This window comes from Culex pipiens, chromosome 3 (genome assembly GCF_016801865.2).
Source record: "Culex pipiens pallens isolate TS chromosome 3, TS_CPP_V2, whole genome shotgun sequence".
NCBI classification, from domain to species: Eukaryota; Metazoa; Arthropoda; class Insecta; order Diptera; family Culicidae; genus Culex; species Culex pipiens.
The window spans coordinates 70,321,398-70,335,560 of NC_068939.1; the positions used below are offsets into that span (position 1 = coordinate 70,321,398).

Here is a 14,163-nt window from a genome sequence, read left to right on the forward strand (position 1 = left end):
ATTTTTTTGAAAAAACTGGTTAGTCGGTGACTACCCTTGACTAACCTAGAAATCAGCCCTGATCTTCCCAGGGCGATTTTTTTTATTTTGTAAATTTTGGTACCTGGGTGCCTAGGCGCCCTCTGAGGGCGTTTTTTCAATGGAAATTGTTGACTTACCCCCCTAGCGCCTTCCTGGGGCGGCATAGCACTGTCATTGAGGCGCAGCACAAATTAGTAACTTGGCAAATTTGCAAAGTGCAATTTTCGGACTCAGCGCCCTCCTGAGGGCGGTGTAGTGTTTTTACGAGGGCGCAGTAAATTTTTTAAAAATATTTTTTTTAATTAAATTATTTTTTTATTTTTTTGAAAAAACTGGTTAGTCGGTGACTACCCTTGACTAACCTAGAAATCAGCCCTGATCTTCCCAGGGCGATTTTTTTTATTTTGTAAATTTTGGTACCTGGGTGCCTAGGCGCCCTCTGAGGGCGTTTTTTCAATGGAAATTGTTGACTTACCCCCCTAGCGCCTTCCTGGGGGCGGCATAGCACTGTCATTGAGGCGCAGCACAAATTAGTAACTTGGCAAATTTGCAAAGTGCAATTTTCGGACTCAGCGCCCTCCTGAGGGCGGTGTAGTGTTTTTACGAGGGCGCAGTAAATTTTTTAAAAATATTTTTTTTAATTAAATTATTTTTTTATTTTTTTGAAAAAACTGGTTAGTCGGTGACTACCCTTGACTAACCTAGAAATCAGCCCTGATCTTCCCAGGGCGATTTTTTTTATTTTGTAAATTTTGGTACCTGGGTGCCTAGGCGCCCTCTGAGGGCGTTTTTTCAATGGAAATTGTTGACTTACCCCCCTAGCGCCTTCCTGGGGGCGGCATAGCACTGTCATTGAGGCGCAGCACAAATTAGTAACTTGGCAAATTTGCAAAGTGCAATTTTCGGACTCAGCGCCCTCCTGAGGGCGGTGTAGTGTTTTTACGAGGGCGCAGTAATTTTTTAAAAATATTTTTTTTAATTAAATTATTTTTTTATTTTTTTGAAAAAACTGGTTAGTCGGTGACTACCCTTGACTAACCTAGAAATCAGCCCTGATCTTCCCAGGGCGATTTTTTTTATTTTGCAAATTTTGGTACCTGGGTGCCTAGGCGCCCTCTGAGGGCGTTTTTTTCAATGGAAATTGTTGACTTACCCCCCTAGCGCCTTCCTGGGGGCGGCATAGCACTGTCATTGAGGCGCAGCACAAATTAGCAACTTGGCAAATTTGCAAAGTGCAATTTTCGGACTCAGCGCCCTCCTGAGGGCGGTGTAGTGTTTTTACGAGGGCGCAGTAAATTTTTTAAAAATATTTTTTTTAATTAAATTATTTTTTTATTTTTTTGAAAAAACTGGTTAGTCGGTGACTACCCTTGACTAACCTAGAAATCAGCCCTGATCTTCCCAGGGCGATTTTTTTTATTTTGTAAATTTTGGTACCTGGGTGCCTAGGCGCCCTCTGAGGGCGTTTTTTCAATGGAAATTGTTGACTTACCCCCCTAGCGCCTTCCTGGGGGCGGCATAGCACTGTCATTGAGGCGCAGCACAAATTAGTAACTTGGCAAATTTGCAAAGTGCAATTTTCGGACTCAGCGCCCTCCTGAGGGCGGTGTAGTGTTTTTACGAGGGCGCAGTAAATTTTTTAAAAATATTTTTTTTAATTAAATTATTTTTTTATTTTTTTGAAAAAACTGGTTAGTCGGTGACTACCCTTGACTAACCTAGAAATCAGCCCTGATCTTCCCAGGGCGATTTTTTTTTATTTTGTAAATTTTGGTACCTGGGTGCCTAGGCGCCCTCTGAGGGCGTTTTTTCAATGGAAATTGTTGACTTACCCCCCTAGCGCCTTCCTGGGGGCGGCATAGCACTGTCATTGAGGCGCAGCACAAATTAGTAACTTGGCAAATTTGCAAAGTGCAATTTTCGGACTCAGCGCCCTCCTGAGGGCGGTGTAGTGTTTTTACGAGGGCGCAGTAAATTTTTTAAAAATATTTTTTTTAATTAAATTATTTTTTTATTTTTTTGAAAAAACTGGTTAGTCGGTGACTACCCTTGACTAACCTAGAAATCAGCCCTGATCTTCCCAGGGCGATTTTTTTTATTTTGTAAATTTTGGTACCTGGGTGCCTAGGCGCCCTCTGAGGGCGTTTTTTCAATGGAAATTGTTGACTTACCCCCCTAGCGCCTTCCTGGGGGCGGCATAGCACTGTCATTGAGGCGCAGCACAAATTAGTAACTTGGCAAATTTGCAAAGTGCAATTTTCGGACTCAGCGCCCTCCTGAGGGCGGTGTAGTGTTTTTACGAGGGCGCAGTAAATTTTTTAAAAATATTTTTTTTAATTAAATTATTTTTTTATTTTTTTGAAAAAACTGGTTAGTCGGTGACTACCCTTGACTAACCTAGAAATCAGCCCTGATCTTCCCAGGGCGATTTTTTTTATTTTGTAAATTTTGGTACCTGGGTGCCTAGGCGCCCTCTGAGGGCGTTTTTTCAATGGAAATTGTTGACTTACCCCCCTAGCGCCTTCCTGGGGGCGGCATAGCACTGTCATTGAGGCGCAGCACAAATTAGTAACTTGGCAAATTTGCAAAGTGCAATTTTCGGACTCAGCGCCCTCCTGAGGGCGGTGTAGTGTTTTTACGAGGGCGCAGTAAATTTTTTAAAAATATTTTTTTTAATTAAATTATTTTTTTATTTTTTTGAAAAAACTGGTTAGTCGGTGACTACCCTTGACTAACCTAGAAATCAGCCCTGATCTTCCCAGGGCGATTTTTTTTTATTTTGTAAATTTTGGTACCTGGGTGCCTAGGCGCCCTCTGAGGGCGTTTTTTCAATGGAAATTGTTGACTTACCCCCCTAGCGCCTTCCTGGGGGCGGCATAGCACTGTCATTGAGGCGCAGCACAAATTAGTAACTTGGCAAATTTGCAAAGTGCAATTTTCGGACTCAGCGCCCTCCTGAGGGCGGTGTAGTGTTTTTACGAGGGCGCAGTAAATTTTTTAAAAATATTTTTTTTAATTAAATTATTTTTTTATTTTTTTGAAAAAACTGGTTAGTCGGTGACTACCCTTGACTAACCTAGAAATCAGCCCTGATCTTCCCAGGGCGATTTTTTTTATTTTGTAAATTTTGGTACCTGGGTGCCTAGGCGCCCTCTGAGGGCGTTTTTTCAATGGAAATTGTTGACTTACCCCCCTAGCGCCTTCCTGGGGGCGGCATAGCACTGTCATTGAGGCGCAGCACAAATTAGTAACTTGGCAAATTTGCAAAGTGCAATTTTCGGACTCAGCGCCCTCCTGAGGGCGGTGTAGTGTTTTTACGAGGGCGCAGTAAATTTTTTAAAAATATTTTTTTTAATTAAATTATTTTTTTATTTTTTTGAAAAAACTGGTTAGTCGGTGACTACCCTTGACTAACCTAGAAATCAGCCCTGATCTTCCCAGGGCGATTTTTTTTTATTTTGTAAATTTTGGTACCTGGGTGCCTAGGCGCCCTCTGAGGGCGTTTTTTCAATGGAAATTGTTGACTTACCCCCCTAGCGCCTTCCTGGGGGCGGCATAGCACTGTCATTGAGGCGCAGCACAAATTAGTAACTTGGCAAATTTGCAAAGTGCAATTTTCGGACTCAGCGCCCTCCTGAGGGCGGTGTAGTGTTTTTACGAGGGCGCAGTAAATTTTTTAAAAATATTTTTTTTAATTAAATTATTTTTTTATTTTTTTGAAAAAACTGGTTAGTCGGTGACTACCCTTGACTAACCTAGAAATCAGCCCTGATCTTCCCAGGGCGATTTTTTTTATTTTGTAAATTTTGGTACCTGGGTGCCTAGGCGCCCTCTGAGGGCGTTTTTTCAATGGAAATTGTTGACTTACCCCCCTAGCGCCTTCCTGGGGGCGGCATAGCACTGTCATTGAGGCGCAGCACAAATTAGTAACTTGGCAAATTTGCAAAGTGCAATTTTCGGACTCAGCGCCCTCCTGAGGGCGGTGTAGTGTTTTTACGAGGGCGCAGTAAATTTTTTAAAAATATTTTTTTTAATTAAATTATTTTTTTATTTTTTTGAAAAAACTGGTTAGTCGGTGACTACCCTTGACTAACCTAGAAATCAGCCCTGATCTTCCCAGGGCGATTTTTTTTATTTTGTAAATTTTGGTACCTGGGTGCCTAGGCGCCCTCTGAGGGCGTTTTTTCAATGGAAATTGTTGACTTACCCCCCTAGCGCCTTCCTGGGGGCGGCATAGCACTGTCATTGAGGCGCAGCACAAATTAGTAACTTGGCAAATTTGCAAAGTGCAATTTTCGGACTCAGCGCCCTCCTGAGGGCGGTGTAGTGTTTTTACGAGGGCGCAGTAAATTTTTTAAAAATATTTTTTTTAATTAAATTATTTTTTTATTTTTTTGAAAAAACTGGTTAGTCGGTGACTACCCTTGACTAACCTAGAAATCAGCCCTGATCTTCCCAGGGCGATTTTTTTTATTTTGTAAATTTTGGTACCTGGGTGCCTAGGCGCCCTCTGAGGGCGTTTTTTCAATGGAAATTGTTGACTTACCCCCCTAGCGCCTTCCTGGGGGCGGCATAGCACTGTCATTGAGGCGCAGCACAAATTAGTAACTTGGCAAATTTGCAAAGTGCAATTTTCGGACTCAGCGCCCTCCTGAGGGCGGTGTAGTGTTTTTACGAGGGCGCAGTAAATTTTTTAAAAATATTTTTTTTAATTAAATTATTTTTTTATTTTTTTGAAAAAACTGGTTAGTCGGTGACTACCCTTGACTAACCTAGAAATCAGCCCTGATCTTCCCAGGGCGATTTTTTTTATTTTGTAAATTTTGGTACCTGGGTGCCTAGGCGCCCTCTGAGGGCGTTTTTTCAATGGAAATTGTTGACTTACCCCCCTAGCGCCTTCCTGGGGGCGGCATAGCACTGTCATTGAGGCGCAGCACAAATTAGTAACTTGGCAAATTTGCAAAGTGCAATTTTCGGACTCAGCGCCCTCCTGAGGGCGGTGTAGTGTTTTTACGAGGGCGCAGTAAATTTTTTAAAAATATTTTTTTTAATTAAATTATTTTTTTATTTTTTTGAAAAAACTGGTTAGTCGGTGACTACCCTTGACTAACCTAGAAATCAGCCCTGATCTTCCCAGGGCGATTTTTTTTATTTTGTAAATTTTGGTACCTGGGTGCCTAGGCGCCCTCTGAGGGCGTTTTTTCAATGGAAATTGTTGACTTACCCCCCTAGCGCCTTCCTGGGGGCGGCATAGCACTGTCATTGAGGCGCAGCACAAATTAGTAACTTGGCAAATTTGCAAAGTGCAATTTTCGGACTCAGCGCCCTCCTGAGGGCGGTGTAGTGTTTTTACGAGGGCGCAGTAAATTTTTTAAAAATATTTTTTTTAATTAAATTATTTTTTTATTTTTTTGAAAAAACTGGTTAGTCGGTGACTACCCTTGACTAACCTAGAAATCAGCCCTGATCTTCCCAGGGCGATTTTTTTTATTTTGTAAATTTTGGTACCTGGGTGCCTAGGCGCCCTCTGAGGGCGTTTTTTCAATGGAAATTGTTGACTTACCCCCCTAGCGCCTTCCTGGGGGCGGCATAGCACTGTCATTGAGGCGCAGCACAAATTAGTAACTTGGCAAATTTGCAAAGTGCAATTTTCGGACTCAGCGCCCTCCTGAGGGCGGTGTAGTGTTTTTACGAGGGCGCAGTAATTTTTTAAAAATATTTTTTTTAATTAAATTATTTTTTTATTTTTTTGAAAAAACTGGTTAGTCGGTGACTACCCTTGACTAACCTAGAAATCAGCCCTGATCTTCCCAGGGCGATTTTTTTTATTTTGTAAATTTTGGTACCTGGGTGCCTAGGCGCCCTCTGAGGGCGTTTTTTCAATGGAAATTGTTGACTTACCCCCCTAGCGCCTTCCTGGGGGCGGCATAGCACTGTCATTGAGGCGCAGCACAAATTAGTAACTTGGCAAATTTGCAAAGTGCAATTTTCGGACTCAGCGCCCTCCTGAGGGCGGTGTAGTGTTTTTACGAGGGCGCAGTAATTTTTTAAAAATATTTTTTTTAATTAAATTATTTTTTTATTTTTTTGAAAAAACTGGTTAGTCGGTGACTACCCTTGACTAACCTAGAAATCAGCCCTGATCTTCCCAGGGCGATTTTTTTTATTTTGTAAATTTTGGTACCTGGGTGCCTAGGCGCCCTCTGAGGGCGTTTTTTCAATGGAAATTGTTGACTTACCCCCCTAGCGCCTTCCTGGGGGCGGCATAGCACTGTCATTGAGGCGCAGCACAAATTAGTAACTTGGCAAATTTGCAAAGTGCAATTTTCGGACTCAGCGCCCTCCTGAGGGCGGTGTAGTGTTTTTACGAGGGCGCAGTAAATTTTTTAAAAATATTTTTTTTAATTAAATTATTTTTTTATTTTTTTGAAAAAACTGGTTAGTCGGTGACTACCCTTGACTAACCTAGAAATCAGCCCTGATCTTCCCAGGGCGATTTTTTTTATTTTGTAAATTTTGGTACCTGGGTGCCTAGGCGCCCTCTGAGGGCGTTTTTTCAATGGAAATTGTTGACTTACCCCCCTAGCGCCTTCCTGGGGGCGGCATAGCACTGTCATTGAGGCGCAGCACAAATTAGTAACTTGGCAAATTTGCAAAGTGCAATTTTCGGACTCAGCGCCCTCCTGAGGGCGGTGTAGTGTTTTTACGAGGGCGCAGTAAATTTTTTAAAAATATTTTTTTTAATTAAATTATTTTTTTATTTTTTTGAAAAAACTGGTTAGTCGGTGACTACCCTTGACTAACCTAGAAATCAGCCCTGATCTTCCCAGGGCGATTTTTTTTATTTTGTAAATTTTGGTACCTGGGTGCCTAGGCGCCCTCTGAGGGCGTTTTTTCAATGGAAATTGTTGACTTACCCCCCTAGCGCCTTCCTGGGGGCGGCATAGCACTGTCATTGAGGCGCAGCACAAATTAGTAACTTGGCAAATTTGCAAAGTGCAATTTTCGGACTCAGCGCCCTCCTGAGGGCGGTGTAGTGTTTTTACGAGGGCGCAGTAATTTTTTAAAAATATTTTTTTTAATTAAATTATTTTTTTATTTTTTTGAAAAAACTGGTTAGTCGGTGACTACCCTTGACTAACCTAGAAATCAGCCCTGATCTTCCCAGGGCGATTTTTTTTATTTTGTAAATTTTGGTACCTGGGTGCCTAGGCGCCCTCTGAGGGCGTTTTTTCAATGGAAATTGTTGACTTACCCCCCTAGCGCCTTCCTGGGGGCGGCATAGCACTGTCATTGAGGCGCAGCACAAATTAGTAACTTGGCAAATTTGCAAAGTGCAATTTTCGGACTCAGCGCCCTCCTGAGGGCGGTGTAGTGTTTTTACGAGGGCGCAGTAAATTTTTTAAAAATATTTTTTTTAATTAAATTATTTTTTTATTTTTTTGAAAAAACTGGTTAGTCGGTGACTACCCTTGACTAACCTAGAAATCAGCCCTGATCTTCCCAGGGCGATTTTTTTTATTTTGTAAATTTTGGTACCTGGGTGCCTAGGCGCCCTCTGAGGGCGTTTTTTCAATGGAAATTGTTGACTTACCCCCCTAGCGCCTTCCTGGGGCGGCATAGCACTGTCATTGAGGCGCAGCACAAATTAGTAACTTGGCAAATTTGCAAAGTGCAATTTTCGGACTCAGCGCCCTCCTGAGGGCGGTGTAGTGTTTTTACGAGGGCGCAGTAAATTTTTTAAAAATATTTTTTTTAATTAAATTATTTTTTTATTTTTTTGAAAAAACTGGTTAGTCGGTGACTACCCTTGACTAACCTAGAAATCAGCCCTGATCTTCCCAGGGCGATTTTTTTTATTTTGTAAATTTTGGTACCTGGGTGCCTAGGCGCCCTCTGAGGGCGTTTTTTCAATGGAAATTGTTGACTTACCCCCCTAGCGCCTTCCTGGGGGCGGCATAGCACTGTCATTGAGGCGCAGCACAAATTAGTAACTTGGCAAATTTGCAAAGTGCAATTTTCGGACTCAGCGCCCTCCTGAGGGCGGTGTAGTGTTTTTACGAGGGCGCAGTAAATTTTTTAAAAATATTTTTTTTAATTAAATTATTTTTTTATTTTTTTGAAAAAACTGGTTAGTCGGTGACTACCCTTGACTAACCTAGAAATCAGCCCTGATCTTCCCAGGGCGATTTTTTTTATTTTGTAAATTTTGGTACCTGGGTGCCTAGGCGCCCTCTGAGGGCGTTTTTTCAATGGAAATTGTTGACTTACCCCCCTAGCGCCTTCCTGGGGGCGGCATAGCACTGTCATTGAGGCGCAGCACAAATTAGTAACTTGGCAAATTTGCAAAGTGCAATTTTCGGACTCAGCGCCCTCCTGAGGGCGGTGTAGTGTTTTTACGAGGGCGCAGTAATTTTTTAAAAATATTTTTTTTAATTAAATTATTTTTTTATTTTTTTGAAAAAACTGGTTAGTCGGTGACTACCCTTGACTAACCTAGAAATCAGCCCTGATCTTCCCAGGGCGATTTTTTTTATTTTGTAAATTTTGGTACCTGGGTGCCTAGGCGCCCTCTGAGGGCGTTTTTTCAATGGAAATTGTTGACTTACCCCCCTAGCGCCTTCCTGGGGGCGGCATAGCACTGTCATTGAGGCGCAGCACAAATTAGTAACTTGGCAAATTTGCAAAGTGCAATTTTCGGACTCAGCGCCCTCCTGAGGGCGGTGTAGTGTTTTTACGAGGGCGCAGTAAATTTTTTAAAAATATTTTTTTTAATTAAATTATTTTTTTATTTTTTTGAAAAAACTGGTTAGTCGGTGACTACCCTTGACTAACCTAGAAATCAGCCCTGATCTTCCCAGGGCGATTTTTTTTATTTTGTAAATTTTGGTACCTGGGTGCCTAGGCGCCCTCTGAGGGCGTTTTTTCAATGGAAATTGTTGACTTACCCCCCTAGCGCCTTCCTGGGGCGGCATAGCACTGTCATTGAGGCGCAGCACAAATTAGTAACTTGGCAAATTTGCAAAGTGCAATTTTCGGACTCAGCGCCCTCCTGAGGGCGGTGTAGTGTTTTTACGAGGGCGCAGTAAATTTTTTAAAAATATTTTTTTTAATTAAATTATTTTTTTATTTTTTTGAAAAAACTGGTTAGTCGGTGACTACCCTTGACTAACCTAGAAATCAGCCCTGATCTTCCCAGGGCGATTTTTTTTATTTTGTAAATTTTGGTACCTGGGTGCCTAGGCGCCCTCTGAGGGCGTTTTTTCAATGGAAATTGTTGACTTACCCCCCTAGCGCCTTCCTGGGGGCGGCATAGCACTGTCATTGAGGCGCAGCACAAATTAGTAACTTGGCAAATTTGCAAAGTGCAATTTTCGGACTCAGCGCCCTCCTGAGGGCGGTGTAGTGTTTTTACGAGGGCGCAGTAAATTTTTTAAAAATATTTTTTTTAATTAAATTATTTTTTTATTTTTTTGAAAAAACTGGTTAGTCGGTGACTACCCTTGACTAACCTAGAAATCAGCCCTGATCTTCCCAGGGCGATTTTTTTTTATTTTGTAAATTTTGGTACCTGGGTGCCTAGGCGCCCTCTGAGGGCGTTTTTTCAATGGAAATTGTTGACTTACCCCCCTAGCGCCTTCCTGGGGGCGGCATAGCACTGTCATTGAGGCGCAGCACAAATTAGTAACTTGGCAAATTTGCAAAGTGCAATTTTCGGACTCAGCGCCCTCCTGAGGGCGGTGTAGTGTTTTTACGAGGGCGCAGTAATTTTTTAAAAATATTTTTTTTAATTAAATTATTTTTTTATTTTTTTGAAAAAACTGGTTAGTCGGTGACTACCCTTGACTAACCTAGAAATCAGCCCTGATCTTCCCAGGGCGATTTTTTTTATTTTGTAAATTTTGGTACCTGGGTGCCTAGGCGCCCTCTGAGGGCGTTTTTTCAATGGAAATTGTTGACTTACCCCCCTAGCGCCTTCCTGGGGCGGCATAGCACTGTCATTGAGGCGCAGCACAAATTAGTAACTTGGCAAATTTGCAAAGTGCAATTTTCGGACTCAGCGCCCTCCTGAGGGCGGTGTAGTGTTTTTACGAGGGCGCAGTAAATTTTTTAAAAATATTTTTTTTAATTAAATTATTTTTTTATTTTTTTGAAAAAACTGGTTAGTCGGTGACTACCCTTGACTAACCTAGAAATCAGCCCTGATCTTCCCAGGGCGATTTTTTTTATTTTGTAAATTTTGGTACCTGGGTGCCTAGGCGCCCTCTGAGGGCGTTTTTTCAATGGAAATTGTTGACTTACCCCCCTAGCGCCTTCCTGGGGGCGGCATAGCACTGTCATTGAGGCGCAGCACAAATTAGTAACTTGGCAAATTTGCAAAGTGCAATTTTCGGACTCAGCGCCCTCCTGAGGGCGGTGTAGTGTTTTTACGAGGGCGCAGTAAATTTTTTAAAAATATTTTTTTTAATTAAATTATTTTTTTATTTTTTTGAAAAAACTGGTTAGTCGGTGACTACCCTTGACTAACCTAGAAATCAGCCCTGATCTTCCCAGGGCGATTTTTTTTATTTTGTAAATTTTGGTACCTGGGTGCCTAGGCGCCCTCTGAGGGCGTTTTTTCAATGGAAATTGTTGACTTACCCCCCTAGCGCCTTCCTGGGGGCGGCATAGCACTGTCATTGAGGCGCAGCACAAATTAGTAACTTGGCAAATTTGCAAAGTGCAATTTTCGGACTCAGCGCCCTCCTGAGGGCGGTGTAGTGTTTTTACGAGGGCGCAGTAATTTTTTAAAAATATTTTTTTTAATTAAATTATTTTTTTATTTTTTTGAAAAAACTGGTTAGTCGGTGACTACCCTTGACTAACCTAGAAATCAGCCCTGATCTTCCCAGGGCGATTTTTTTTATTTTGTAAATTTTGGTACCTGGGTGCCTAGGCGCCCTCTGAGGGCGTTTTTTCAATGGAAATTGTTGACTTACCCCCCTAGCGCCTTCCTGGGGCGGCATAGCACTGTCATTGAGGCGCAGCACAAATTAGTAACTTGGCAAATTTGCAAAGTGCAATTTTCGGACTCAGCGCCCTCCTGAGGGCGGTGTAGTGTTTTTACGAGGGCGCAGTAAATTTTTTAAAAATATTTTTTTTAATTAAATTATTTTTTTATTTTTTTGAAAAAACTGGTTAGTCGGTGACTACCCTTGACTAACCTAGAAATCAGCCCTGATCTTCCCAGGGCGATTTTTTTTATTTTGTAAATTTTGGTACCTGGGTGCCTAGGCGCCCTCTGAGGGCGTTTTTTCAATGGAAATTGTTGACTTACCCCCCTAGCGCCTTCCTGGGGGCGGCATAGCACTGTCATTGAGGCGCAGCACAAATTAGTAACTTGGCAAATTTGCAAAGTGCAATTTTCGGACTCAGCGCCCTCCTGAGGGCGGTGTAGTGTTTTTACGAGGGCGCAGTAATTTTTTAAAAATATTTTTTTTAATTAAATTATTTTTTTATTTTTTTGAAAAAACTGGTTAGTCGGTGACTACCCTTGACTAACCTAGAAATCAGCCCTGATCTTCCCAGGGCGATTTTTTTTATTTTGTAAATTTTGGTACCTGGGTGCCTAGGCGCCCTCTGAGGGCGTTTTTTCAATGGAAATTGTTGACTTACCCCCCTAGCGCCTTCCTGGGGGCGGCATAGCACTGTCATTGAGGCGCAGCACAAATTAGTAACTTGGCAAATTTGCAAAGTGCAATTTTCGGACTCAGCGCCCTCCTGAGGGCGGTGTAGTGTTTTTACGAGGGCGCAGTAATTTTTTAAAAATATTTTTTTTAATTAAATTATTTTTTTATTTTTTTGAAAAAACTGGTTAGTCGGTGACTACCCTTGACTAACCTAGAAATCAGCCCTGATCTTCCCAGGGCGATTTTTTTTATTTTGTAAATTTTGGTACCTGGGTGCCTAGGCGCCCTCTGAGGGCGTTTTTTCAATGGAAATTGTTGACTTACCCCCCTAGCGCCTTCCTGGGGCGGCATAGCACTGTCATTGAGGCGCAGCACAAATTAGTAACTTGGCAAATTTGCAAAGTGCAATTTTCGGACTCAGCGCCCTCCTGAGGGCGGTGTAGTGTTTTTACGAGGGCGCAGTAAATTTTTTAAAAATATTTTTTTTAATTAAATTATTTTTTTATTTTTTTGAAAAAACTGGTTAGTCGGTGACTACCCTTGACTAACCTAGAAATCAGCCCTGATCTTCCCAGGGCGATTTTTTTTATTTTGTAAATTTTGGTACCTGGGTGCCTAGGCGCCCTCTGAGGGCGTTTTTTCAATGGAAATTGTTGACTTACCCCCCTAGCGCCTTCCTGGGGGCGGCATAGCACTGTCATTGAGGCGCAGCACAAATTAGTAACTTGGCAAATTTGCAAAGTGCAATTTTCGGACTCAGCGCCCTCCTGAGGGCGGTGTAGTGTTTTTACGAGGGCGCAGTAAATTTTTTAAAAATATTTTTTTTAATTAAATTATTTTTTTATTTTTTTGAAAAAACTGGTTAGTCGGTGACTACCCTTGACTAACCTAGAAATCAGCCCTGATCTTCCCAGGGCGATTTTTTTTATTTTGTAAATTTTGGTACCTGGGTGCCTAGGCGCCCTCTGAGGGCGTTTTTTCAATGGAAATTGTTGACTTACCCCCCTAGCGCCTTCCTGGGGGCGGCATAGCACTGTCATTGAGGCGCAGCACAAATTAGTAACTTGGCAAATTTGCAAAGTGCAATTTTCGGACTCAGCGCCCTCCTGAGGGCGGTGTAGTGTTTTTACGAGGGCGCAGTAAATTTTTTAAAAATATTTTTTTTAATTAAATTATTTTTTTATTTTTTTGAAAAAACTGGTTAGTCGGTGACTACCCTTGACTAACCTAGAAATCAGCCCTGATCTTCCCAGGGCGATTTTTTTTATTTTGTAAATTTTGGTACCTGGGTGCCTAGGCGCCCTCTGAGGGCGTTTTTTCAATGGAAATTGTTGACTTACCCCCCTAGCGCCTTCCTGGGGGCGGCATAGCACTGTCATTGAGGCGCAGCACAAATTAGTAACTTGGCAAATTTGCAAAGTGCAATTTTCGGACTCAGCGCCCTCCTGAGGGCGGTGTAGTGTTTTTACGAGGGCGCAGTAAATTTTTTAAAAATATTTTTTTTAATTAAATTATTTTTTTATTTTTTTGAAAAAACTGGTTAGTCGGTGACTACCCTTGACTAACCTAGAAATCAGCCCTGATCTTCCCAGGGCGATTTTTTTTATTTTGTAAATTTTGGTACCTGGGTGCCTAGGCGCCCTCTGAGGGCGTTTTTTCAATGGAAATTGTTGACTTACCCCCCTAGCGCCTTCCTGGGGGCGGCATAGCACTGTCATTGAGGCGCAGCACAAATTAGTAACTTGGCAAATTTGCAAAGTGCAATTTTCGGACTCAGCGCCCTCCTGAGGGCGGTGTAGTGTTTTTACGAGGGCGCAGTAAATTTTTTAAAAATATTTTTTTTAATTAAATTATTTTTTTATTTTTTTGAAAAAACTGGTTAGTCGGTGACTACCCTTGACTAACCTAGAAATCAGCCCTGATCTTCCCAGGGCGATTTTTTTTATTTTGTAAATTTTGGTACCTGGGTGCCTAGGCGCCCTCTGAGGGCGTTTTTTCAATGGAAATTGTTGACTTACCCCCCTAGCGCCTTCCTGGGGCGGCATAGCACTGTCATTGAGGCGCAGCACAAATTAGTAACTTGGCAAATTTGCAAAGTGCAATTTTCGGACTCAGCGCCCTCCTGAGGGCGGTGTAGTGTTTTTACGAGGGCGCAGTAAATTTTTTAAAAATATTTTTTTTAATTAAATTATTTTTTTATTTTTTTGAAAAAACTGGTTAGTCGGTGACTACCCTTGACTAACCTAGAAATCAGCCCTGATCTTCCCAGGGCGATTTTTTTTATTTTGTAAATTTTGGTACCTGGGTGCCTAGGCGCCCTCTGAGGGCGTTTTTTCAATGGAAATTGTTGACTTACCCCCCTAGCGCCTTCCTGGGGGCGGCATAGCACTGTCATTGAGGCGCAGCACAAATTAGTAACTTGGCAAATTTGCAAAGTGCAATTTTCGGACTCAGCGCCCTCCTGAGGGCGGTG

The 14,163-nt window shown here is 42.0% G+C and overlaps 1 protein-coding gene across 6 annotated transcripts in view; it reads left to right on the forward strand.

The window, feature by feature from the left end:
• LOC120419966 (protein grainyhead) overlaps nucleotides 1-14,163 on the forward strand; it is a 441,413-nt gene that overhangs the window by 315,490 nt on the left and 111,760 nt on the right. The window lies entirely within an intron of this gene.